Source organism: Somniosus microcephalus, chromosome 2, assembly GCF_052327205.1.
Source record: "Somniosus microcephalus isolate GS21.2 chromosome 2, FLI_Smic_1.0, whole genome shotgun sequence".
NCBI classification, from domain to species: Eukaryota; Metazoa; Chordata; class Chondrichthyes; order Squaliformes; family Somniosidae; genus Somniosus; species Somniosus microcephalus.
Window position 1 is genome coordinate 175,916,015 of NC_140988.1, and position 12,341 is coordinate 175,928,355.

Consider the following 12,341-nt stretch of genomic DNA (forward strand, 5'->3'; position numbering starts at 1 on the left):
AACCAGATGGGTTTTTGCAACAATCAACAATGGTATCATGGTCGCCATTACTCAGACTAACATTTAATTCCAGAATTAAATTGAATTGAATTTAAATTCCACCAGCTGCTGTGGTGGGATTTGAACCCATATTCTCAAGAGCATTTGAGTGAGCCCCTGGCTTACTAGTCCAGTGACATAACCACTATGCCACCGCCTCCTCTAGGGCCAATGCTAAAAACTGAAAGCGGTAATATTGTCAATGATAATAAGGAAATGGCGGACATGTTGAATAATTACTTTGCATCAGTATTTACAGTAGAGGAAGAAGATAGCATGCCAGAAATCCCAAGGAAACTAATATTGAATCAGGGGCAGGGACTCAATAAAATTAACAGAAATAAAATAAGAGTAATGAAGAAAATAATGGCACTAAAGAGTGACAAATCCCCAGGACCAGATGCTTTCCATCCCAGGGTTTTAAAGGAAGTAGGTGAGCACATTGCAGATCCAAAGTTCTCTTGATTCAGGAATCGTTCCTTTAGATTGGAAAATTGTGCATGTCACTCCGCTATTTAAGAATGGCGAAAGAGGGAAACCAGGGAATAATAGATCAGTTAGCCGAAAATCTGTTGTCAGGCAATTGCTAGAGTCTGTATAAGTAAGGCTAGGGTGAATGAACACCTTGAAAATTTTCAGTTGATCAGAGAGAGCCAGCATGGATTTGTGAAAGGTAGGTCATGCCTGACAAACCTGATTGAATTTTTTGAGGAGGTTGCTAAAGCAGAGGACAGGGGAATGTCTATGGATGTTATTTATATGGACTTCCAAAAGGCATTTGATAAAGTTCCACATAAGAGACTGTTAACTAAGGTAGAAGCTCATGGAATTGATCTGGTTAGGAAATTGGCTGAGTGGCAGGAGACAGGCAGTAGGGATAATGGATAGCTACTCAAATTGGTAGGATGTGACTAGTGGTGTTCCTCAGGAATCTGTGCTGGGGCTTCAACGATTCACAATATTTATTAATGACTTAGATGATGGCATAGAAAGTCATATATCTGAATTTGCTGATGAAACAAAGATATGGTGTGGAGATGCCGGTGTTGGACTGGGGTCGACAAATGTAAGAAGTCACACAACACCAGGTTATAGTCCAACAGTTTTATTTGAAATCACAAGCTTTCGGAGCGCTGCTCCTTCATCAGGTGAAGTGGAGAGATGCATAAAGACACAACTTATACAGTCAGAGAATAATGCCAGATGATTACAGGTAATCTTTCTAACTGCCATTTATCACACCTCGGCAGAGAGATAATCACAGCAATCAAAGGTGTGAATGGTGTCCAAACAGGTCAGTCAGGAAAACATTACATCAAAGAACAATGAGATGGGGTCACAAGGGGTCAAATGTTGCAGATGCTGGGGTCTGTATGAAAAACAAAAAACAGACAAAAAAACATTTTTTTTTGCTGCAAATCACAGCAGGTCCGGCCGCATCTGTGTAGAGAGAACAAGCCAACAACGACTCGAGTCTGGATGACCCTATGTCAGGTGGGGTTACATTTAGAGTGACATGAACCCAAGATCCCGGTTGAGGCCGTCCTCATGAGTGCGGAACTTAGCTATCAGTTTCTGCTCTACGATTTTGCATTGTCGTGTGTCTCGAAGGCCGCCTTGGAGAATGCTTACCCGAAGTTCGGAGGCTGAATGTCCTTGACTGCTGAAGTGTTCCCCGACTGGGAGGGAACACTCCTGCCTGGTGATAGTTGCGCGGTGTCCGTTCATCCGTTGGCGCAGTGTCTGCATGGTCTCGCCGATGTACCATGCTCCGGGGCATCCTTTCCTGCAACGTATGAGGTAGACAACGTTGGCCAAGTCACGTGAGTATGTACCATTTACCTGGTGGGTGGTATCCTCACGTGTAATGATGGTATCTGTGTTGATGATCTGGCATGTCTTGCAGAGTTTGCCGTGGCAGGGTTGTGTGGTGTCGTGGTCGCTGTTCTCCTGAAAGCTGGGTAATTTGCTGCGAACGATGGTCTGTTTGAGGTTAGGCGGCTGTTTGAAGGCGAGTAGTGGAGGCGTGGGGATGGTCTTAGCGAGGTGTTCATCGTCATCGATGACATGCTTGAAGGCTGCGAAGAACATGGCGTAGTTTCTCTGCTCTGGGGAAGTACTGGACGACGAAGGGTACTCTGTTGGTTGTGTCCCGTGTTTGTCTTCTGAGGAGGTCTATACGACTTTTTGTTGTGGCCCGTCGGAACTGTCGATCGACGAGTCGTGCGTCATATCCCGTTCTTACGAGGGCATCTTTCAGCGTCTGTAAGTGTCCATCGCGTTCCTCCTCGTCTGAGCAGATCCTGTGTATTCGCAGGGCTTGTCCATAGGGGATGGCTTCTTTAACGTGGTTAGGGTGGAAGCTGGAGAAGTGGAGCATCCTGAGGTTGTCCTTGGGCTTGCGGTATAGTGAAGTGCTGAGGTGTCCGTCTTTGATGGAGATTCGTGTGTCCAAGAATGAAACCGATTCTGAGGAGTAGTCCATGGTGAGTTTGATGGTGGGATGGAACTTGTTGATGTTATCTTGTAGTCACACGATAACATCAACAACAACATCCTGACTACACGATAACATCAACAAGTTCCATCACACTGAAAGATGCCCTCATAAGAAATGGATATAACGCTCGACTTGTCGATCGACAGTTCCGACGGGCCACAGCAAAAAATCGCATAGACCTCCTCAGAAGACAAACATGGGACACAACCAACAGAGTACCCTTTGTCGTCCAGTACTTCCCCGGAGCAGAGAAACTACGCCATGTTCTTCGCAGCCTTCATCATGTCATCGATGACGACGAACACCTCGCTAAGACCATCCCCACGCCTCCACTACTCGCCTTCAAACAGCCGCCTAACCTCAAACAGACCATCGTTCGCAGCAAATAACCCAGCTTTCAGGAGAACAGCGACCATGACACCACACAACCCTGCCACGGCAACCTCTGCAAGACATGCCAGATCATCAACACAGATACCATCATCACACGTGAGGACACCACCCACCAGGTACATTGTACATACTCATGTGACTCGGCCAACGGTGTCTACCTCATACGTTGCAGGAAAGTATGCCCCGGAGCATGGTACATCGGCGAGACCATGCAGACACTGCGACAACAGATGAATGGACACCGCGCAACAATCGTCAGGCAGGAGTGTTCCCTCCCAGTCGGGGAACACTTCAGCAGTCAAGGACATTCAGCCTCCGATCTTCGGGTAAGCATTCTCCAAGTTGGCCTTCGAGACACACGACAACGCAAAATCATAGAGCAGTAACTGATAGCCAAGTTCCGCACTCATGAGGACAGCCTCAACCGGGATCTTGGGTTCATGTCATGTTACATGTAACCCCACCTGATGTAGGGTCATCCAGACTCGAGTCGTTGTTGGCTTGTTCTCTATACACAGATGCGGCCGGACCTGCTGTGATTTCCAGCAAAAAAAAATGTTTTTTTGTCTGTTTTTTGTTTTTCATACAGACCCCAGCATCTGCAACATTTGACCCCTTGTGACCCCATCTCATTGTTTTTGATGTAATGTTTTCCTGACTGACCTGTTTGGACACCATTCACACCTTTGATTGCTGTGATTATCTCTCTGCCGAGGTGTGATAAATGGCAGTTAGAAAGATTACCTGTAATCATCTGGCATTATTCTCTGACTATATAAGCTGTGTCTTTATGCATCTCTCCACTTCACCTGATGAAGGAGCAGCGCTCCGAAAGCTTGTGATTTCAAATAAAACTGTTGGACTATAACCTGGTGCTGTGTGACTTCTTACATTTGACACAAAGGTAGGTGGCATTGTAGGCAGTGTAGATGAAAGCATAAAATTACAAAGGGATATCGACAGATTAAGTGAATGGACAAAACTGTGGCAAATGGATTTCAATGCAGGAAAATGTGAGGTCATCCATTTTGGACCTAAAAAGGATAGAACAGGGTACTTTCTAAATGGTGAAAAGCTAAAAACAGCAGAGGTCCAAAGAGATTTGGGGGTCCAGGTACATAGATCATTAAAATGTCATGAACAGGTATAGAAAATAATCAAAAAGGCTAATGGAATGCTGGCCTTTATATCTAGAGGACTAGAATACAAGGGGGTAGAAGTTAATGCTGCAGCTGTACAAAACCCTGGTTAGACCACACCTGGAGTACTGTGAGCAGTTCTGGCCACCACACCTTAGGAACAATATATTGGTCTTGGAGGGAGTGCAGCATAGGTTTACCAGAATGATACCCGGACTTCAAGGGTTAAGTTACGAGGAGAGATTACACAAATTAGGGTTGTATTCCCTAGAATTTAGAAAGTTAAGGGGTGATCTGATCGAAGTTTTCAAGATATTAAGGGAAACAGATAAGGTAGATAGAGAGAAACTATTTCCGCTGGTTGGGGATTCTAGAACTAGGGGGCATAGTCTAAAAATGAGAGCCAGACCTTTCAGGAGTGAAATGAGGAAACACTGCTACACAGAAAGGGTGGGAGAAGTTTGGAACTCTCTTCTGCAAATGGCAATTGATGCTAGTACAATTGTTAATTTTAAATCGGAGATTGATAGTTTTTTGTTAACCAGAGGTATAAAGGGATATGGGCCAAAGGCGGGTATATAGAGTTAGGTTGCAGATCAGCCATGATCTCATTGAATGGCGGAACAGGCTCGAGGGGCTGAATGGCCATTTCAGAGGGGCAGTCAAAGAGTCAATCACATTGCTGTGGGTCTGGAGTCAGATAGAGGCCAGACCAGGTAAGGACAGCAGGTTTCTTTCCCTAAAGGACATCAGTGAAGCAGATGGGTTTTGTACAACAATCCAGTAGTTTTATGATCTAACATTACTGATACTAGCTTTTTATTCCAGATTTATTTAATTAACTGAGTTTAAATTCCCCAGCTAGGGGGATTTGAACTCATATCACCGGATCATTAGTCCAGGACTCTGGATTATTAGTCTAGTAACATAATCACTATGCCACCATTCCCAATAGGGGCGTATTGGACCTTACAGGTAGTTAGTGTAATAGTTTTGAAGCAACTTTCCCACATTTCTTTAAAGTTTTCCACTTGCTGGCTAAATTACCTGCCATCCATTGATGCAATGGTGTCAAATGAATTTCTATGCTTTGGTCTGTATTTATCAATCATATTTAATATACAGTTAATCATACAAACATTTCCAGGTCAAAGGGAAACAGCCAGATAACTTCCTACATCTAACTAGGGATACAAATTTACACCAATATTGATATATAAAAAATCTGACAAAGTAAGACTAATCCAACAAAGCCATATACCAAGTAAATAGTTCAAGATTCCATGCCACAAAGTGTTACCTCTAAATCTTTTCCACATTTGCTGCTCATCCATGGCTTAATGGCACTGCTATTGCATCTCCTGCATACTCATACCTCAGCAAGGCATACAATAAAGATGTAACTTACAATTGAAAGCCATGCATTCACATCTTCCATGGTCTTCACACATCAAAGCAATGAAGCACAGCCCAGCTACATGAAGTTTCTGTGCTGTACTATTGTATGCTTCTATGATTCTATGTATAGTCACTGACGGGCACACATGTTGGACTGCTGGTTGGTTACTTGTCTGTCTCCATGCACATGCTTCTTCAACTTACATGACAAAATGGCACATAATTCAAGAGAACACCCAAGCTCAGAAATCATAAGCCCTTGACTACCTTTGGGGAGGCAATCCGTGACATATTTCCAATATCAGAAGAAGGAGGGGATAGAAAAAGATGAAGCAGCAGGCCTCTCGCAGCTCAAGCCCACTACCACCCTGCTCTTTTGACTTGACCCTTTCCTCACTCATGCGTGGACACACAACCACAGAAATATTACACATAGGCCTAGAAATTCAGTTGCGTTCACCAGCCGTTAACGCCATAAGAGGGGTAGATTTCCAGCGCTAGGCACTTAGCGCCTGGGCGCAGAACGAACTGCGCCTATGCCCAACTTCAGTTGTCATTTAGCGTCGGCGCAAAGTGTTTGCGCCCGCTCAGCTGCGCGCGCAGCTTATGACGTCATTTCGTCGTGCAACGCTGTTTGTGCGCCCCAAACCGGAAATTCAGTGGCGCCCGCCCAATGTGGGCATGGCGCTGTTAAGAACTGTGAAGTGGAACACAACAGAGGCCCTGCGGGCCTCGGGGAGCGCTAATTAAAGGGCACTTACACTGACCTATAAAGCCCAGCCATTTTGCTGCAATGACTTTAGTGCTTTGGATTTCTGGACAGAGACCAAGGAACAGAGCTTCCTGATTTGGGACAACATAGGAGAGGTATTATTGGCTTCTGGCCAGAGCTTGGAAATTTGATTCATTGTGATTTCACTGTTTGCAAGTTTATTATGGGGGCTGTATGGGGTGGCAACCCTCAGTTGCAGCATTATGTGCGAAGGGCTCGCAGATGCTGTGTGAGAGGGCCAGCCATGCCTAGACGCAGAGGGGCCATCAGGCGTCGGCAACGTAGGCCTTACCCACTCAGGGAATACCGGCAGCAGGTGTCCTATCTCACCATGACTGCCGCTCAGTGTGTTAAGAGGCTGCGCTTCAGAAGGGAGGTGGTTGCAGAGATCTGCCAGCTGCTTCACCGAGATCTGCGTCCGCAGCTGATGTGCAGGACGTCTCTGTCGGTGGAAGTGAAGGTCACGGTGGCTCTGAACTTTTATGCAAGCGGCTCCTTCCAAGCTGCTGCTGGGGACATAGCGAACATCTCCCAGTTCGCCGCACATCGCTGCATCCGGCAGGTCACTGATGCCCTTTTCGCGAGGAGACACCAATTCATCTCCTTCCCCATGACCCTAGAGAGGCAGGAGCAGCGTGCAGTCGGATTTGGCAGGATCGCGGACTTCCCCATGGTGCAGGGCGCCATTGACTGCACGCATGTGGCTATGCGGGCACCTATCGACAATGCTGAGGATTGCCGCAACCGGAAGGGCTACCATTCCCTCAATGTACAGCTGGTGTGTGACCACAGGCAGCGCATCCTAGCTGTCAATGCCCGCTTTCCAGGAAGCAGCCACGATGCATTTATCCTGCGCCAGACTACTGTGGCTGACATGTTCGAGGCACAGCCTCCACCAAGGGGATGGCTTATTGGGGACAAGGGCTACCCTTTGTGTACATGGCTCATGACCCCGCTCCACGCGCCCAGGACCCCTGCGGAGGAGGCATACAACGAAAGCCATCAAGCCACAAGGAACATCATAGAGCAAACGATTGCTGTCCTCAAGCAATGGTTCCGCTGCCTGGATCGCTCCGGCGGATCTCTACAGTATTCGCCGGATAGAGTCTCCCAGTTCGTCGTCATTTGCTGCATGCTGCACAACCTGGCTATCCGCAGGACTCAGGCACTGCCACCTGACGTAGCACCACCACCTCAGGAGGACGCGCAGGAGGACCCTGAGGAGGAGGAGGAGGAGGAGGAGTACCAGGCCAGGAGGGAGCCACAAGGTCCAAGGGCCCTCCGCCGGCGGCTTATTGAACGACACTTCTAGGCCCCCTGTCAGGGAATGGCTTGTGGCAATGAACGCACCTGAATGCAGCCGCTCCGCAAGCCCTCAGCCGCTTAACGCAACAACCACTGGAAACATGACACCTGGACAAGCTGAATAAATAAAAAGCTTTATTTAACAAACTCAGGGCCCTTCCCACATGAAACAGAAAAACAGACAACACCCCCCAAAAAACTGTAAAAAAAATATCTCACTCCCACAACCTGGGGATGAATAACAAAACTTGCCCATCCAATTGGCCTTCATCCTCGGCCTTACCAAAAGAAGCCCCCCCACAACAGAACACAAACACTCCCATATAAAAAACCATTGGCCTTCATCCTCGGCCTTACCAAAAGAAGGCCCCCCCACAACACAAACACCCCCATATAAAAAACACCGTTGCCACCATACTCTACTGGGTGTGCCGAGAGGGCGAGTCCTTGTGCAGCCTTGTGCGGCCCCTGCCCGACCTGTTGCTCCGCCTCAACCTGGGCCCTGTGGGTGTTGCAAGGCTGGGGGAAGGCTCCTGAGGGGCAGAATGCGTGATGGCAGATGCCCTTGGGGGTCGGCCTAGACGAGGTCCGGCCCTGGAGGGGCCGGCTGCTGACTGCTGCAGCTGTGGCTGCGCAGCATCAGTCTCTGCAGCAGCTCGTCGCACCTTGGCTGGGGGAGTTGCAGTGGCGGCTGCAGCAATGGGGGCAAGCTGGCTGATGGCACGCGCTCGCTGTTCGCCAGAGACACTGGCACTCGGCCGGGCTGGCAGTGCAGCAAGCGCAGCAATCTGGTGGAGGCCAGACCGCTGTGCTGCAGCAGGGCGGCGGGTGCCCTGGCGATGCTTCCGCGACACAGCGAGTGTGGCAGAAGCGAGTGCCCGAACTGCCCTGGTCTGTGCCCGCATCAGATCAGTGAGTGTCTGCACGGCACCACTCATGAACTCGCGACTCGCGTCCTGCGCTGCCGCGAGTTGGTGGACACCCCTGTCCTGCGCTGCCGCGAGTTGGCGGACACCCCGTCCTGTGCTGCCGCGAGTTGCTCGACAACCCTGTCCTGTGCTGCCGCGAGTTGGTCAACACCCCTGGCGTGTGCTGCCACGAGTTGCTCAACACCCCTGGCCTGTGATTCCCCGAAAGCGGCCACACTATGAGCCAGGGACTCAATGGCCTGAGGCAACTGTCCCACAACCCCCATGAACTCCTTGTGGCGCCGCTCCGAATCCGCCGACATTTGATCAAGGAGGCGCACCTCCTGGGCGAGGTCCGTCTCCGGACTGGAGGCCGGACTCTCCCTCTGGGGAGAAGGCCGCCGAGCTGGCCGACCCTTCCCGTGTGCCTGGACGCCACTGGGCCCAGCAACTGCCCTCCCCTGCAACACTTCCCCCCTCTGGGGAGAAGGCCGCCGTTCTGCCCGACCCTTCCCGCGTGCCTGGACGGCACTGGGCCCAGGAGCTACACCCCCCTGCAACACTTCCCCCTGGCTCTCCTTCAGGCAAGACGTGTCCCCTCCATTGCCATCCCCTGGCGCAGATGATGCTTCCCCCGATGTGCCGCCTTCCTGTTGGTCCTCGTCGTGCTCCTCTTCCGAGGGTCTGGCACTCTCTGCTTCAGGGACCTCCTCCTCACCAGCTGAAAGCAGGAAGGCACAAGAGTAGTTTTACAGTGAGGACAGGGCGTCAGCGAGGGAGGCATGAGTGGTGGCATTCAGCGCATTGGTCGGACAGTGGCAAAGGATGTAGATCTGATGCGCTAGGGGAACGAGAGAGGTCCAAACGGTCATCTCCTTACCATTGGGTCGCAGCACAGGGTCGGCATCTCCAATGGCAACAGGGCCAACCACCCGGCCACGCATGAGTTGAGCCACGCTCTCCTCCAGTTCACTGAGCTCCTGGAACTGGGCACGGCCTCCCCCGGTGACATTCTGGCTCTTCAAATTCCAGGCCATCTTGGCCTGCAAGAGAAAGGACGGCCTCTAAGTACATTGTGGTGGCCTGTTGTTGTGTGCACTGCCTCCCATGGTGGAATAGCTTGGCCAGTGTGGTGGCCTGTTGTTGTGTGCACTGCCTCCCATAGTGGAATAGCTTGGCCAGTGTGGTGCCCTGTTGTTGTGTGCACTGCCTCCCATGGTGGAATAGCTTGGCCAGTGTGGTGCCCTGTTGTTGTGTGCACTGCCTCCCATGGTCGAATAGCTTGGCCAGTGTGGTGGCCTGTTGTTGTGTGCACTGCCTCCCATGGTGGAATAGCTTGGCCAGTGTGGTGCCCTGTTGTTGTGTGCACTGCCTTCCATGGTCGAATAGCTTGGCCAGTGTGTTAAGTGCAGAAAGTGCTATTGAGGATCATGCCAGTGCCATAGCTGCGGGAGGAGGGCTGGCCATTAGGCCTTTGAGGTCCCTTTGCCCATAATGTGAGGTGCACATGCAAGGATGAGGAGGACACTGGAAAGGGTACTCACCTTGACCATCCGAGTGAGGTCGTTGTACTTCTTGCGGCATTGGTCACCAGTCCTGGGGACATCGCTGTTGACTGACACCCTGTGGGCGATTTTCCTCCAGGCTCTCCTGTACTGCCTCCTGGGAGCCTTCTTGCCACTGTCCGGGCACAAGATCTCTTTGTACCTTTCCAACCCCCTAACCAGCACCCTCAAAGCATGCTGGGAGAAGCGCTGCGCTCGTTCACGGGCCTTCTCCATGGCTTCAGGCGCTATTTGGGTCCACCAGCAGTGTTCAGGCCTAGCTGCAGGGCTCCACTATCCAGGGCGTGGCTGCAGACAAAGTCGACCCTTCCCCCTTTAAGAGCTGGCCGGCGTCAGGGTGTCTGCTGTCAATCAAAACATGACCGCACCTGCGCTGCGCCCGGCCTCAGCGTTATCAGTCCGCACCGTCGGCTTAGCGCCTGAAGATAGGAGTGCAACGCCAGTTTCAGCGCTCGCCCAAACTCTTGGCCAGATCTACTGAATTTCGGCGAAGTGACCTGCAGTTTCCGGCGGGCGCTAACTTTAGCGACCGCCCGACTTTACCGCCCCAAAAGTGGCTATACTGAATTTCTAGCCCATAGTATCTTACAATGCAAACTCTGTTTGAGGGGGTTTTGGGGAACCAGTCCCTTTTGTGTCACTGTAGGCCTAGAAGCGTAGGTTGTCAATACTGCCAGTGACTCACAGCAAGGCAGTGCCGCCCAGCATCTTGTGTCGTTCTGATCAGAACTTGCAAACACCTATGTGCATGCAGTTAGTGAGCTCGGGGATGTAGCACGGAATGAGGCAGATCGCCTATGTGCAGATGTCCTTTTTACAGTTGCCTATGGCTGTGCTCTGATATTAGTCACAAAAAGTTTTCTTTTGTCTGATTCTGTTTTTAATCAGATCTTTCTTTAAACAGTATGTTCTAATGAGAGCATTAAGGAACTAGTCGCAGGAGTTACTAAAATCCAGTATGCTAAATCAAAGGTAAACAAAAACTTTTGAGTTTGTTGCTTCTGTTAGCTTATGTATAACTGTATTGATTTTAATAACATTTTAAAATATCTATGCCTCCATGGAACTGCCACCTCTTTGAAATCAGTGCCACCATTCTACTTATCATCATCCCAAAGCTGCAGTCATTTCACTCCCTGATGCTGTCAACTCCCTCCTCAAGGTCACTGCTGCTGTTATCCCCAACTCTGCTGCTAGCCTCTCTTTGGCTTGGAAATAACCAAAATGAAAATGAAAAATGAATTTCTGTTGGTTTGCTGATGTTTTTTGAGGCATTAATTCATGTACGAACTATGAAGTGCCAGGAAGCATGAACTCCTCTGCAAATATTTTCATACTGAAAATCTGTCAGGGAAGATTTACATCTCTACCTAAGCACTAATCTGCTTTCCTTGCTCATGTGCCAGATGGCACTTGGAGTTGGGGGTATATTTGAAGATGATAGATTGGCAAGTCAGAGATCGTGTTTTATATTTGTACCCATGCTGTTTCACGAAAGATATATTTTAAAGCCTTAATCAAAGCTTTTTTTAATAAACAGTCTATCTGCCAAAGATGACTAATTTTCATAAATAATTTGCACATTAAATACATAAGATTATGAAGAAACTCAAGTCAAAAATGTATTTCTAAATGTTTGAGGTAACAGCAACAGCGTGCATTTATACAGCATCTTTACGGTAGTAAAATATCCCAAGAGGCTTCATAGAAGCGTTATCAAACAAAATTTGACACTGAGCCACATAAGGAGATATTAGGACAGGTGACCAAAAGCTTGGTCAAAGAGGTAGGTTTTAAGGAGGAGAGGAGGTAGAGAGACGGAAAGGTTTAGGGAGGGAATTCCAGCGCTTAGGGCCTAGGCAGCTGAATGCACAGCTGCATTGTGGACCGATGAAAATCAGAGATGCGTAAGAGGCCAGAATTGGAAGAGTGCAGAGATTTCCAATAACTTACGATGATGAGTAAAATGACATATTCCTAAGGTGTTTGTGGTACTGTCCTTTCACTTCTAGAATTGGGGTTCAAATTCAGCTCAGAATAGTAGAGTGAAAGTCTCCTCTCTGATGGATAAAAAGATCAGTTTGAAAAGGCTGAACCGAGTAACCAGTGAACACAAATTGACTGTATAAAGCTGCTCATAGTTCAGCGCTAGTTGACAAGGAATTGGCAACCCTACTTGGGCAGGTCACAAAGATGGAAATAGAAATGCATGCTACTTCACTAGACGTGTTTTATGAGGTTGGAGTTAAGATATATTGGGGATAAAATTCAGCTTTCATGGAGGCACAAAACAGGCAGCAGTTGATCAGCCGCCCGTTATAC

The 12,341-nt window shown here is 49.0% G+C and overlaps 1 pseudogene; it reads right to left on the bottom strand.

The window, feature by feature from the left end:
- Positions 1-1,545: 1,545 nt before the first annotated feature.
- Positions 1,546-5,509, bottom strand: LOC147123134 (uncharacterized; annotated as a pseudogene).
- Between the last annotated feature and the right edge of the window lie 6,832 nt (positions 5,510-12,341).